This window comes from Chiloscyllium punctatum, chromosome 21, assembly GCF_047496795.1.
Source record: "Chiloscyllium punctatum isolate Juve2018m chromosome 21, sChiPun1.3, whole genome shotgun sequence".
In the NCBI taxonomy this organism is placed as follows: domain Eukaryota; kingdom Metazoa; phylum Chordata; class Chondrichthyes; order Orectolobiformes; family Hemiscylliidae; genus Chiloscyllium; species Chiloscyllium punctatum.
This window is the reverse complement of record NC_092759.1, coordinates 75,580,523-75,594,448: the sequence shown is the minus strand read 5'-3', so window position 1 is coordinate 75,594,448 and position 13,926 is coordinate 75,580,523.

Below are 13,926 nucleotides of genomic sequence, written 5' to 3'. Positions count from 1 at the left end.
CCCTCCCTCTGACCCATCTCTCTGTCCCCCCTCTCTCTGTCCCCCTCTCTCTGTCCCCATCTCTCTGTTCCCCCTCTCTCTGTCCAACACATCTGGCCCCGTCACTCTACCCGCCTCTCTCTATCCCCCGCTCTATGACCCCTCTCTCTGTCCTCCCCTCTCTCTTCCCCCACTCACTGTCCCCCCTCGCTGTCCCCCTCTCTCTCTGTCCCCAACTCTCTGTCCCCCCTCTCTCTGTCCAACACTTCTGGCCCCGTCACTCTACCCCGCCTCTCTCTGTGCCCCGCTCTCTGACCCATCTCTCTGTCCTCGCCTCTCTCTTCCCCCACTCACTCTGTACCCCCTCTCTCTGTCCCCCCCTCTATGACCCTCCCCTGTTCCCCCTCTCTCTGCCCGCTCTCTCACGCTCGCTCTCTGACCCCCTCTCTGTCGCACTCTCTCTGCCACCTTCTCTGTCACCGTCTCTCTGTCTCCCAGCCTCTGACCCATCTATCTGTCACCGCTCTCTCTGTCCCCCTCTCTCTGACCCCTCTCTCTGTCCTCCCCTCTCTCTTCCCCCACTCACTCTGTCCCACCTCGCTGTCCCCCCTCTCTCTCTGTCTTCCTCTCTCTGTCCCCCCCTCACTGTCCCCTCTCTTTGCCGCTTTCTCTCTGCCCACTCTCTGTCACCATCGCTCTGTCCCCCCTCCCTCTGTCCCCCTCCTTCTCTTTCCACCGATCTCTATCCCCCCTCTCTCTGTCCTCCACTCTCTGCCCCCTTGCTCTCTGTTCCCCCTCTCTCTGTCCCCCTCTCTCCTTTCCCCCTCTCTCTGTTCCCCCTCTCCCTGTTCCCCCCCTCTCTGTCCCACTCTCTCTGTCCAACACCTCTGGCCCCGTCTCTCTACCCCGCCTCTCTCTATCCCACGCTCTCTGACCCCTCTATCTGTCCTCCCCTCTCTTCCCCCACTCACTCTGTCCCCCCTCGCTGTCTCCCCCTCTCTCTGTCCCTCTCTCTCTGTCCCCCCCTCACTGTACCCTCTTTTTGCCGCTTTCTCTCTGCGCCCTCTCTGTAATGGTCGCTATCTCCCCTCTCCCTCTGTCCCCCTCCTTCCCTTTCCCCTTCTCTCTATCCCCCCTCTCTCTCTGTCCATCACTCTCTGCCCCCAGCTCTCTGTTCCCCTCTCTCTGCCCCTCCTCTTTGATCCCCTCTATCTCCCCCACTCTCTGTGCCCCTCTCTTTGTTCCGCCTCGCTCTGTCCCCTCTCTCTGTCCCCTCCCTCTATCTCCTCCCTCTGTCTCCACTCTCTGTTCCACTCTCTCTGTCCCTCTCTCTCTGACCCCTCTCTCTGAACCCCACTCACTGTCCCCCCCTTTCTGTAGCACTCTCTCCCCCTCACTCTCCTGCACTCTGAACCCCTCTCTCTGTCCACCCTCTCTGACCCCCTCTCTCTCTGTCCCCCTCTTTCTCGGTCCCCCCTCTCTGTAACCCCCTCTCTCGTTCCCCCACTCTCTCCCCCTCTCCCTGTGTCCCTGTTTCTCTCTGTCCCCCTCTCTGTCCCATTCTAAATCTTTCCCCTTCCATCTCTCCCCCTGTCTCTCTGTCCCTCTCTCTCTCTGCCCACCCATCTCTCTGTCCCCCTCTCTCTGTTCCCCTCTCTCTCCCACCCGCCTCTCTCTGCCCACTCTCTCCCACCCGCCTCTCTCTGTCCCTCCCTCTCTCTGTCCCCCTCTCTCTGTCGCCCTCTCTCTGCCCCCTCTCTGTCACCTCTCTCTGTGTCCCCCATCTCTCTGTCACCACTCTGTCTGTCCCCGTGTCCCTGTCCCACCTCTCTCTGTCCCCATCTCTCAGTCCCTGTGCACTCTTTGTCCCCATCCCTTACTGTCCACCCTGTCGCTGCTCTCTCTGTCCTGTCCCTCTCCATCCCCCGCCCCCCCTCTGTCCCCCACTCTCTCCATCCCCTCACTCTGTCGCCCACTCTCTGTCCCCCTCTCTCTGACCCCCTCTCTTTGACACGCTCTCTTTCCCCCACTCTGTACCCCTCCCTCAGTCCGCCACTCCCTGTGCCCACTCCCTCTGACCACCTCTCTCTGACCCCCTCTCTCTGTCCCCCTCTCTCTGTCGACGTCTCTCTGCCCCCTCTCTGTCAGCGTCTCTCTGTCTCCCACCCTATGACCCATCTCTCTGTCCCCCCTCTCTCTGTCCCTCTCTCTCTGTCCCCATCTCTCTGTCACCCCTCTCTCTGTCCAACACATCTGGCCCCGTCACTCTACCCGCCTCTCTCTATCCCCCGCTCTATGACCCCTCTCTCTGTCCTCCCCTGTCTCTTCCCCCACTCACTCTGTCCCCCCTCGCTGTCCCCCCTCTCTCTGTCCCCATCTCTCTGTCCCCCCTCTCTCTGTCCAACACTTATGGCCCCGTCACTCTACCCCGTCTCTCTCTGTCCATCGCTCTATGACCCCTCTCTCTGTCCTCCCCTCTCTCTTCCCCCACTCACTCTGTCCCCCCTCGCTGTCCCCCTCTCTCTCTGTCCCCATCTCTCAGTCCCTGTGCACTCTTTGTCCCCATCCCTTACTGTCCACCCTGTCCCTGCTCTCTCTGTCCTGTCCCTCTCCATCCCCCGCCCCCCCTCTGTCCCCCACTCTCTCCATCCCCTCACTCTGTCGCCCACTCTCTGTCCCCCTCTCTCTGACCCCCTCTCTTTGACACGCTCTCTTTCCCCCACTCTGTACCCCTACCTCAGTCTGCCACTCCCTGTGCCCACTCCCTCTGACCACCTCTCTCTGACCCCCTCTCTCTGTCCCCCTCTCTCTGTCGACGTCTCTCTGCCCCCTCTCTGTCAGCGTCTCTCTGTCTCCCACCCTATGACCCATCTCTCTGTCCCCCCTCTCTCTGTCCCTCTCTCTCTGTCCCCATCTCTCTGTCACCCCTCTCTCTGTCCAACACATCTGGCCCCGTCTATCTATCGCCGTCTCTCTGCCCCCTCTCTGTCACCGTCTCTCTGTCCCCCTCCCTCTGACCCATCTCTCTGTCCCCCCTCTCTCTGTCCCTCTCTCTCTGTCCCCATCTCTCTGTCACCCCTCTCTCTGTCCAACACATCTGGCCCCGTCTATCTATCGCCGTCTCTCTGCCCCCTCTCTGTCTCCCTCTCTCTGTCCCCATCTCTCTGTTCCCCCTCTCTCTGTCCAACACATCTGGCCCCGTCACTCTACCCGCTTCTCTCTATCCCCCGCTCTATGACCCCTCTCTCTGTCCTCCCCTGTCTCTTCCCCCACTCACTCTGTCCTCCCTCGCTGTCACCCCTCTCTCTGTCCCCATCTCTCTGTCCCCCCTCTCTCTGTCCAACACTTCTGGCCCCGTCACTCTACCCCGCCTCTCTCTGTCCATCGCTCTCTGACCCATCTCTCTGTCCTCCCCTCTCTCTTCCCCCACTCACTCTGTACCCCCTCTCTCTGCCCCCCCTCTATGACCCTCCCCTGTTCCCCCTCTCTCTGCACCCTCTCTCTCCCCCGCTCTCTGACCCCCTCTCTGTCGCACTCTCTCTGCCACCTTCTCTGTCACCGTCTCTCTGTCTCCCACCCTCTGACCCATCTATCTGTCACCGCTCTCTCTGTCCCCGTCTCTCTGACCCCTCTCTCTGTCCTCCCCTCTCTCTTCCCCCACTCACTCTGTCCCACCTCGCTGCCCCCCCTCTCTCTCTGTCTTCCTCTCTCTGTCCCCCCCTCACTGTCCCCTCTCTTTGCCACTTTCTCTCTGCCCACTCTCTGTCACCATCGCTCTGTCCCCCCTCCCTCTGTCCCCCTCCTTCTCTTTCCACCGATCTCTATCCCCCCTCTCTCTGTCCTCCACTCTCTGCCCCCAGCTCTCTGTTCCCCCTCTCTCTGTCCCCCTCTCTCCTTTCCCCCTTTCTCTGTTCCCCCTCTCCCTGTCCCTCCCTCTCTGTCCCACTCTCTCTGTCCAACACCTCTGGCCCCGTCTCTCTACCCCGCCTCTCCCTATCCCACGCTCTCTGACCCCTCTATCTGTCCTCCCCTCTCTTCCCCCACTCACTCTGTCCCCCCTCGCTGTCTCCCCCTCTCTCTGTCCCCCCTCACTCTACCCTCTTTGTGCCGCTTTCTCTCTGCCCCCTCTCTGTAACCGTTGCTATCTCCCCTCTCCCTCTGTCCCCCTCCTTCCCTTTCCCCTGCTCTCTATCCCCCCTCTCTCTCTGTCCATCACTCTCTGCCCCCAGCTCTCTGTTCCCCTCTCTCTGCCCCTCCTCTCTGATCCCCTCTATCTCCCCCACTCACTGTGCCCCTCTCTTTGTTCCGCCACGCTCTGTCCCCTCTCTCTGTCCCCTCCCACTATCTCCTCCCTCTATCTCCACTCTCTGTTCCACTCTCTCTGTCCCTCTCTCTCTGACCCCTCTCTCTCTCCCCCACTCACTGTCCCCCCCTTTCTGTAGCACTCTCTCCCCCTCACTCTCCTGCACTCTGAACCCCTCTCTCTGTCCACCCTCTCTGACCACCTCTCTCTCTGTCCCCCTCTTTCTCGGTCCCCCCTCTCTGTAACCCCCTCTCTCTTTCCCCCACTCTCTCCCCCTCTCCCTGTGTCCCTGTTTCTCTCTGTCCCCCTCTCTGTCCCATTCTAAATCTTTCCCCTTCCATCTCTCCCCCTGTCTCTCTGTCCCTCTCTCTCTCTGCCCTCCCATCTCTCTGTCCCCCTCTCTCTCTGTTCCCCTCTCTCTCCCACCCGCCTCTCTCTGCCCACTCTCTCCCACCCGCCTCTCTCTGTCCCTCCCTCTCTCTGTCCCCCTCTCTCTGTCGCCCTCTCTCTGCCCCCTCTCTGTCACCTCTCTCTGTGTCCCCCATCTCTCTGTCACCACTCTGTCTGTCCCCGTGTCCCTGTCCCACCTCTCTCTGTCCCCATCTCTCAGTCCCTGTGCACTCTCTGTCCCCATCCCTTACTGTCCACCCTGTCCCTGCTCTCTCTGTCCTGTCCCTCTCCATCCCCCGCCCCCCCCTCTGTCCCCCACTCTCTCCATCCCCTCAATCTGTCGCCCTCTCTCTGTCCCACTCTCTCTGAACCCCTCTCTTTGACACGCTCTCTTTCCCCCACTCTGTACCCCTCCCTCAGTCCGCCACTCCCTGTGCCCACTCCCTCTGACCACCTCTCTCTGACCCCCTCTCTCTGTCCCACTCTCTCTATCGCAGTCTCTCTGCCCCCTCTCTGTCACCGTCTCTCTGTCTCCCACCCTATGACCCATCTCTCTGTCCCCCGTCTCTCTGTCCCCACTCTCTCTGTCCCCATCTCTCTGTCACCCCTCTCTCTGTCCAACACATCTGGCCCCGTCTCTCTATCGCCGTCTCTCTGCCCCCTCTCTGTCACCGTCTCTCTGTCCCCCTCCCTCTGACCCATCTCTCTGTCCCCCCTCTCTCTGTCCCCCTCTCTCTGTCCCCATCTCTCTGTTCCCCCTCTCTCTGTCCAACACATCTGGCCCCGTCACTCTACCCGCCTCTCTCTATCCCCCGCTCTATGACCCCTCTCTCTGTCCTCCCCTCTCTCTTCCCCCACTCACTCTGTCCCCCCTCGCTGTCCCCCTATCTCTCTGTCCCCATCTCTCTGTCCCCGCCTCTCTCTGTCCAACACTTCTGGCCCCGTCACTCTACCCCGCCTCTCTCTGTGCCCCGCTCTCTGACCCATCTCTCTGTCCTCCCCTCTCTCTTCCCCCACTCACTCTGTACCACCTCTCTCTGTCCCCCCCTCTATGACCCTCCCCTGTACCCCCTCTCTCTGCCCCCTCTCTCACCCCCGCTCTCTGACCACCTCTCTGTCGCACTCTCTCTGCCACCTTCTCTGTCACCGTCTCTCTGTCTCCCACCCTCTGACCCATCTATCTGTCACCGCTCTCTCTGTCCCCCTCTCTCTGACCCCTCTCTCTGTCCTCCCCTCTCTCTTCCCCCACTCACTCTGTCCCCCCTCGCTGTCCCCCCTCTCTCTCTGTCTTCCTCTCTCTGTCCCCCCCTCACTGTCCCCTCTCTTTGCCGCTTTCTCTCTGCCCACTCTCTGTCACCATCGCTCTGTCCCCCCTCACTCTGTCCCCCTCCTTCTCTTTCCACCGATCTCTATCCCCCCTCTCTCTGTCCTCCACTCTCTGGCCCCAGCTCTCTGTTCCCCCTCTCTCTGTCCCCCTCTCTCCTTTCCCCCTCTCTCTGTTCCTCCTCTCCCTGTCCCCCCCTCTCTGTCCCACTCTCTCTGTCCAACACCTCTGGCCCCGTCTCTCTACCCCGCCTCTCTCTATCCCCCGCTCTCTGACCCCTCTATCTGTCCTCCCCTCTCTTCCCCCACTCACTCTGTCCCCCCTCGCTGTCTCCCCCTCTCTCTGTCCCTCTCACTCTGTCCCCCCCTCACTGTACCCTCTTTTTGCCGCTTTCTCTCTGCCCCCTCTCTGTAATGGTCGCTATCTCCCCTCTCCCTCTGTCCCCCTCCTTCCCTTTCCCCTGCTCTCTATCCCCCCTCTCTCTCTGTCCACCACTCTCTGCCCTCAGCTCTCTGTTCCCCTCTCTCTGCCCCTTCTCTCTGATCCCCTCTCTCTCCCCCACTCTCTGTGCCCCTCTCTTTGTTCCGCCTCACTCTGTCCCCTCTCTCTGTCCCCTCCCTCTATCTCCTCCCTCTGTCTCCATTCTCTGTTCCACTCTCTCTGTCCCTCTCTCTCTGACCCCTCTCTCTCTCCCCCACTCACTGTCCCCCCCTTTCTGTAGCACTCTCTCCCCCTCACTCTCCTGCACTCTGAACCCCTCTCTCTGTCCACCCTCTCTGACCCCCTCTCTCTCTGTCCCCCTCTTTCTCGGTCCCCCCTCTCTGTAACCCCCTCTCTCTTTCCCCCACTCTCTCCCCCTCTCCCTGTGTCCCTGTTTCTCTCTGTCCCCCTCTCTGTCCCATTCTAAATCTTTCCCCTTCCATCTCTCCCCCTGTCTCTCTGTCCCTCTCTCTCTCTGCCCACCCATCTCTCTGTCCCCGTCTCTCTGTTCCCCTCTCTCTCCCACCCGCCTCTCTCTGCCCACTCTCTCCCACCCGCCTCTCTCTGTCCCTCCCTCTCTCTGTCCCCCTCTCTCTGTCGCCCTCTCTCTGCCCCCTCTCTGTCACCTCTCTCTGTGTCCCCCATCTCTCTGTCACCACTCTGTCTGTCCCCGTGTCCCTGTCCCACCTCTCTCTGTCCCCATCTCTCAGTCCCTGTGCACTCTTTGTCCCCATCCCTTACTGTCCACCCTGTCCCTGCTCTCTCTGTCCTGTCCCTCTCTATCCCCCGCCCCCCCTCTGTCCCCCACTCTCTCCATCCCCTCACTCTGTCGCCCACTCTCTGTCCCCCTCTCTCTGACCCCCTCTCTTTGACACGCTCTCTTTCCCCCACTCTGTACCCCTCCCTCAGTCCGCCACTCCCTGTGCCCACTCCCTCTGACCACCTCTCTCTGACCCCCTCTCTCTGTCCCCCTCTCTCTGTCGACGTTTCTCTGCCCCCTCTCTGTCACCGTCTCTCTGTCTCCCACCCTCTGACCCATCTCTCTGTCCCCCCTCTCTCTGTCCCTCTCTCTCTGTCCCCATCTCTCTGTCACCCCTCTCTCTGTCCAACACATCTGGCCCCGTCTATCTATCGCCGTCTCTCTGCCCCCTCTCTGTCCCCTCTCTCTGTCCCCATCTCTCTGTTCCCCCTCTCTCTGTCCAACACATCTGGCCCCGTCACTCTACCCGCCTCTCTCTATCCCCCGCTCTATGACCCCTCTCCCTGTCCTCCCCTCTCTCTTCCCCCACTCACTCTGTCCCCCGTCGCTGTCCCCCCTCTCTCTCTGTCCCCATCTCTCTGTCCCCCCTCTCTCTGTCCAACACTTCTGGCCCCGTCACTCTACCCCGCCTCTCTCTGTCCATCGCTCTCTGACCCATCTCTCTGTCCTCCCCTCTCTCTTCCCCCACTCACTCTGTCCCCCCTCTCTCTGTCCCCCGCTCTATGAACCTCCCCTGTTCCCACTCTCTCTGCCCCCTCTCTCTCCCCCGCTCTCTGACCCCCTCTCTGTCGCACTCTCTCTGCCCCCTTCTCTGTCACCGTCTCTCTGTCTCCCACCCTCTGACCCATCTATCTGTCACCTCTCTCTCTGTCCCCCTCTCTCTGACCCCTCTCTCTGTCCTCCCCTCTCTCTTCCCCCACTCACTCTGTCCCCCCTCGCTGTCCCACTCTCTCTGTCCAACACCTCTGGCCCCGTCTCTCTAACCCGCCTCTCTCTATCCCCCGCTCTCTGACCACTCTATCGGTCCTCCCCTCTCTTCCCCCACTCACTCTGTCCCCCCTCGCTGTCTCCCCCTCTCTCTGTCCCTCTCTCTCTGTCCCCCCCTCACTGTACCCTCTTTTTGCCGCTTTCTCTCTTCCCCCTCTCTGTAACCGTCGCTATCTCCCCTCTCCCTCTGTCCCCCTCCTTCCCTTTCCCCTGCTCTCTATCCCCCCTCTCTCTCTGTCCACCACTCTCTGCCCCCAGCTCTCTGTTCCCCTCTCTCTGCCCCTCCTCTCTGATCCCCTCTATCTCCCCCACTCTCTGTGCCCCTCTCTTTGTTCCGCCTTGCTCTGTCCCCTCTCTCTGTCCCCTCCCTCTGTCTCCTCCCTCTGTCCCCCTCCTTCTCTTTCCACCGATCTCTATCCCCCCCTCTCTGTCCTCCACTCTCTGCCCCCAGCTCTCTGTCCCCTCTCTCTGTCCCCCCTCTCTCTTTCCCCCTCTCTCTCCCACCTCCCTCTCTCTGACGCCCCCTATCTGCCACTCTCTCTGACCCATTCTCTCTCCCCCAATCTGTAATCCTCTCTCTGTTCCCCACTCTCTGTTCCCCCTCCCTCTGTCCCCCGCTCTCTGCTGCCTTCTTTCTGCCTCCTCTCTGACACAACTCTCTCTGTCCCCGTCTCCCTGTCCCACCTCTCTCTGCCCCCGTCTCTCTATCCCTGTGCTCTCTCTGTCCCATCTCTTTCTGTCCCCCCATGTCCCTCCTCTCTCTGCCCTCTCCCTCTCGGTCGCCCCGTCCCCCGTCCCCCACTCTCTCCATCCCTCCACTCTCTGTCCCCCTCTCTCTGTCACCCTCTCTCTGCCGCCCTCTCTTTCCCCCACTCTCTCCCCTCTCTCTCTGTTCCTCTCTCTCTCTGTCGCCCGCTCTCTGTACCCCTCTCAATGCACCCCTCTCTCTCTCTCTGTCCCTCTCTCTCTGTCCCCTCTCTCTGTCCCCTCTCTCTCTTCCCCCCCTCTCTCCCACCCGCCTCTCTCTGTCCCACCCTCTCCCTGTCTCCATCTCTCTTTCGTGCTCTCTCTGCTCCCTCTCTGTCACCTCTCTCTGTGTCCCCGTCTCTCTGTCCCCACTCTCTCTGTTCCCTCTCTCTGTCTGTCCCCGTGCTCTCTCTGTCCCCATCTCTTTCTGTCTCCCCTCTCTATCCCTCCTCTCTCTGTCCACTCTCTCTCCGTCCATCCCGGCCCCCCCTGCACCAATCCGTCCATCCCCCTCTCTCTGTACCCCTCTCTCTGTCCCCCTCTCTCCGACCCCCTCTCTATGTCCCCCTCTCTCTCTGACCCACTCTTTCTCTCCCACTCTGTACCCCTCTCTCTGTCGCCCACTCTCTGTCCCCTCCCAGTGTCCCCCTCTCTCTGCTGCCTTCTTTCTGCCCCCCTCTGGCACCACTCCCTCTGTCCCCTCTCTCTGTCCCCGTTCTTCCTCTGTCGCCATCTCTTACTGTCCCCCCGTCCCTGCTCTCTCTGTCCACTCCCTCTCCGTCCAACCATGTCCCCCTTGCCCCCACTCAGTCCATCCTCCTCTCTCTTTCCTCCTCTCTCTGTCCCCTGTCTCTCTGTCCCCCTCTCTCTGTCCCCTCTCTCTGTCCCTACTCTCTCTGTCCTCCCCTCTCTCCCACCCGCCTCTCTCTGCCCGTCTCTGTCCCACCCGCCTCTCTCTGTCCCACACTCTCTCTGTCTCCATCTCTCTTTCGCGCTCTCTCTGCCTCCTCTCTGTCCCACACTCTCTCTGTCTCCATCTCTCTTTCGCGCTCTCTCTGCCTCCTCTCTGTCCCCTCTCTCTGTCCCCACTCTCTCTGCCCCTCTCTGTCCCACCCGCCTCTCTCTGTCCCACCCTCTCTCTGTCTCCATCTCTCTTTCGCGCTCTCTCTGCTCCCTCTCTGTCACCTCTCTCTGTGTCCCCGTCTCTCTGTCCCCACTCTCTCTTTTCCCTCTCTCTCTCTCTGTCCCCGTGCTCTCTCTGTCCCCATCTCTTTCTGTCCCCCCTCTCTATCCCTCCTCTCTCTGTCACTTCCCTCTGTCTCCTCTCTCTGTCCCCCTCTCTGTGACCTCTAGCTCTGTCCCCCCCTCTCTGTAGCCCTCTCTCCCCCTCACTCTCCTGCACAATTTACCCTTCCCTCTGTCCCCTCTCTCTGTTCCCTCTCTCTGTCCCCTCTCTCTGTCCCCTCTCTCTTTCCCCTCCCTCTGTCCCCCTCTCTCTGTACCACTCTCTCTGTCCCCCTCTCTCTGTTCCCCCTCTCTCTGACCCACTCTTTCTTCCCCTCCCTCTGTCCCCCTCTCTCTGTCCCCCTCTCTCTGAACTCCTCTCTCTGACCCACCCTTACATCCCCTCTCTCTGTCCCCCTCTCTCTGTCTCTCTCTCGCTGCCCCCTCTTTGTCTTTCGCCCTCTCTCTTTCCCCATCTCTCGCTGTCCCCATCTCTCTCTGTCCCCCTCTCTCTGTCCCCCTCTGTCTGTCTCTCTGTCTCTGTCCCCCTCTCTCTGTCCCCCTCTCTCTCCCCCACCCTGTACCCCTCTCTCTGTCCCCCAATCTCTGTTCACCCTCCCTCTGGCCCCCTCTCTCTGTACCCCTCTCTCTGTCCCCCACTCAGTCCCGCCTCAAACTTTCCACCCCCTCAGTCCCCCCTCTCTCTGTAACACCTCTCTCTGACCCAACTCTCTCCCCCGCTTTCTGTCCCCTCTTTCTCTGTCGCCCTCTCTATGCCCCCCTCTGTCACTGTCTTTCTGTCCCCCCTCTATCTATCCCCCTCTCTCTGTCCCCCCTCTCTCTGCCCCCGTCTCACTCCGTCACCCTCTCTCTGCCGCCTCTCTGTCACCGTCTCTCTGGCCCTCTCTCTATGACACCCCTCTCTGTCACCCTCCCTCTGCACACTCTCTCTCGCCCGCTCTCTGTCCCCTCTCTCTGTTACCCTCTCTCTGCCCACTCTCTGTCCACCTGTCTCTGTCCACTCCTCTGTGATCCCATCTCTCTGACCCGCTCTCTCTGTCCCTACTCTCTCTGTCCCCCTCTCTTCCCACCCGCATCTCTCTGCCCGTCTCTGTCCCACCCGCCTCTCTCTGTCCCACACTCTCTCTGTCTCCATCTCTCTTTCGCGCTCTCTCTGCCTCCTCTCTGTCCCACACTCTCTCTGTCTCCATCTCTCTTTCGCGCTCTCTCTGCCTCCTCTCTGTCCCCTCTCTCTGTACCCCCTCTCTCTGCCCCTCTCTGTCCCACCCGCCTCTCTCTGTCCCACCCTCTCTCTGTCTCCATCTCTCTTTCGCGCTCTCTCTGCTCCCTCTCTGTCACCTCTCTCTGTGTCCCCGTCTCTCTGTCCCCACTCTCTCTGTTCCCTCTCTCTCTCTGTCCCCGTGCTCTCTCTGTCCCCATCTCTTTCTGTCCCCCCTCTCTATCCCTCCTCTCTCTGTCCACTCCCTCTCTGTCCATCCCTGCTCCCCTCTGTCCCCCACTCAGTCCATCCCCCCTCTCTCCCCCTCTCGCTGTCCCCCTCTCTCTCTGTCCCCCTCTTTCTGACCCCCTCTCTCTGACTCACACTGTCTCCCCTACTCTACCCCTCCCTCTGTTCCATTCTCTCTGTCGCCCTCTTTCTGCCCGCTCTCTGTCACCACGCTCTCTGTCCCCGTCTCTCTGCCCCACCTATAACTGTCGCCTTCTCTCTCTCACCGTGCTCCTATTGTCCCTATCTCTTAGTGTCCCGCCACTGTCCCTGCTCTCTCTGTCGTCTCCCTCTCCGTTCACCCCCGCCCCCCTCTGTCCTCCACTCTCTCCATCCCCCCACTCTCTGTCCCCCTCTCGCTGTCCCGCTCTCTTTGACCCCCTCTCTCTGAGACCCTCTCTTTCCTACACTCTCTACCCCTCACTCTCTGTCCCCACTCCCTCTGACCCCCTCTCTCTCTCCTTCTCTCTCTGACCCCCTCTCTCTGATCCCCTCTATCTGCCCCATTCTCTGTGCCCCTCTCTTTGTCCCCCCTCGCTCTGGCCCCTCTCTCTGTCCCCTCCCTCTGTCTCCTCTCTCAATCTCCCTCTCTCTGACCCCTCTCTATGTCCCCGTATCTCTGTAGCCCTCTCTCCCCCTCACTCTCCTGCACATTGTACCCCTCCCTCTGTCCGCCTCTCTCTGTCCCCCCTTTCTCTGTCCCCTCTCTCTGTCCCCTCTCTCTTTCCCCTCCCTCTGTCCCCCTCTCTCTGTCCCTCTCTCTCTGTCCCCCTCTCTCTGTTCCCTCTCTCTCTGACCCACTCTTTCTTCCCCTCTCTCTGTCCACCTCTCTCCGACCTTCTCTCTCTGACCCACTCTTTCTTCCCCTCTCTCTCTCCCCCTCTCTCTGTCTCTCTCTCTCTGTCCCCCTCTCTCTTTCGCCCTCTCTCTTTCCCCATCTCTCGCTGTCCCCATCTCTCTCTTTCCCCCTCTCTCTGTCCCCCTCTCTCTACCCCACCCTGTACCCCTCTCTCTGTCCCCCACTCTCTGTTCACCCTCCCTCTTACCCCCTCTCTCTATCCCCCTCTCTCTGTCCCCCCTCCCTCTGCCCCCGTCTCACTCTGTCACCCTCTCTCTGCCGCCTCTCCGTCACCGTCTCTCTGTCCCTCTCTCTATGACCCCCCTCTCTGTCACCCTCTCTCAGCACCCTCTCTCTCGCCCGCTCTCTGTCCCCTCTCTCTGTTAACCTCTCTCTGCCCGCGCTCTGTCCCCCTGTCTCTGTCAACTCCTCTCTGATCCCATCTCTCTGACCCCCTCTCTCTCTCCCTCTCCGCACCCCTCTCCGTGTCCCCCACTCTCTGTCCCCCCTCCCTCTAACTCCTCTACCTCCCCGTCTTTCCGTCCCCTCTCTAACCCCCTCTCTCTCCTCCGCTCTCTGCCCCCCTCTCTCTGTCACCTTTCTGCCCCCTTTCCCTCTCATCCGCCTTTCTCTGTCCCCCTCTCTCTCTGTCCCCCTCTCTCTCTGACCCCTCTCTCTCTGCCCCCTCTCTCTGTTCCCCTCTCTCGACCCGCTCTCTGTCCCTATCTCTCTGTTGCCCTCTCTCAGCCCACTCTCTGTCCCCCTCTCTCTGTCCCCCTCCCTATGACCCCCTCTATCTACCACAATCTCTCCCGCTGTCTCTGCCTGCGTCTACCTCCTCCTCTATCCGTCCCCCTCTCTCTCTGATCCCCTCTATCTCCCTCACTCTCAGTGTCCCTCTCTCTGTCGCCCTCTCTCTGCCCCCATCTCACTCCCACCCGCCTCTCTCTGTCCACCCTCTCTGTTCCCCTCTCTCTGTCCCCCTCTCTCTGTATCCCCCTCTCTCTGTCCCCCCTCTCTCTGTCGCCCTCTCCCTCTGTCCCTCTCTCGCTGTCCCCCTCTAACTCTTTCCCCCCCTCTCTCTCCCCCTCTCTCTCTGTCCCCTCTCTCTGTCCCCCATCTCTCTGTTCGCTTATCTCTCCCACCCGGCTCTCTCTGCCCCTCTCTCTCCCCCACCCACCTCTCTCTGTCCCCATCTCTCAGTCCCCGTGCTCTCTCTGTCCCCATCTCTTACTGTCCCCTCCTTCCCTGCTCTCACTGTCCTCTCCCTCTCCGTCGCCCTGTCCCCCTCTGTCCCCAACTCTTTCCATCCCCCTCTCTCTGTCCCTCCTCTCTCTGTCCCTCTCTCTCTGACACATTCTCTTTTCCCCACTTTGTACCCCTCCCT